Consider the following 1,079-nt stretch of genomic DNA (forward strand, 5'->3'; position numbering starts at 1 on the left):
CGCTATGTCGCAAATACTAAAAAAAATAAAGGAAACAAACCGGTGGCCTCGATTCGGCGCTCTCGAAAGCGCGCCATCCGCTCCGCAATAGGACCCTTCGAAGGGTCCGCCCCCTTGTGACGTGCGCTCCAAGCTGCCACTTCACAAAATATATGATGAAAATGAACAATTGCATCATTCAATTCTCGCTCATCCCCGATTTTTCTACGAAAAGCAAAAATCTTACGTTATTTTGGATGGCCTAGGTGGCTTCGGGCTGGAATTAGCAGACTGGCTGATTCTTCGGGGTGCCCGAAATCTACTGCTGATTTCGCGAACCGGAATACGAAACGGCTATCAGCGTTCGAGGGTGGAATTATGGAAGTCCTACGGGGAAAATATTCAAATCACTGCATGTGCTGACGCGTTCAATCCCAAGGATTGTGCGGTTATTTTGAAATCCGCTGAGGGACTGGGACCCGTGGAAGCTATATTCAACCTCGCAGTTGTACTCAGAGATTCTATCTACAAGAACCAAACTGCAGAAACTTTGGAAGAGTCATTCAAGCCGAAGGCAAGGGCCACGAAAATGTTGGACGAGCTCTCGAAGAAAATATGCCCAGATTTCCGACATTTCGTCGTTTTCTTGTCCGTCTTATGCGGCCGAGGAAACGCTGGGCAAACTAATTATGGAACGGCTAATTCAATCATGGAGAGAATATGCTAGAGAAGAGTACAAGACGGATTACCCGGAATGGCTATACAATGGGGCGCGGTGGATGATGTTGGACTTGTTGCTGACATGCAAGAGGACAATAAGGAACTTATCTTCGGCGGTACACTGCAACAAAGAATACAATCCTGTCTGGATTCACTGGACGCTTTTCTGATGCTGAGTCGACGGATCGTTTGCAGTATGGTTGTGGCTAAAAAGCATGCTGGATTTGCTGGAATTATAGATGTGGAGGCTGTAGCGAACATCATAGGTATAGTTTTTTCATGTTTAAAATAAAGCAACTAAGCGTATATATTTAAATTAGTTTATGCATATATCTTTTTATTTCAACCTATTTTACAGAAAGTTACGAAACTGTGAGCAA

The 1,079-nt window shown here is 44.6% G+C and overlaps 1 pseudogene; it reads left to right on the forward strand.

Moving 5' to 3' along the window:
• Positions 1-245: 245 nt before the first annotated feature.
• LOC106750864 lies at positions 246-965 on the forward strand (annotated as a pseudogene).
• The last annotated feature ends 114 nt before the right edge of the window (positions 966-1,079 follow it).

This window comes from Dinoponera quadriceps, unplaced genomic scaffold (assembly GCF_001313825.1).
Source record: "Dinoponera quadriceps isolate SergipeBrazil2010 unplaced genomic scaffold, ASM131382v1 scaffold6912, whole genome shotgun sequence".
Classification (NCBI taxonomy): domain Eukaryota; kingdom Metazoa; phylum Arthropoda; class Insecta; order Hymenoptera; family Formicidae; genus Dinoponera; species Dinoponera quadriceps.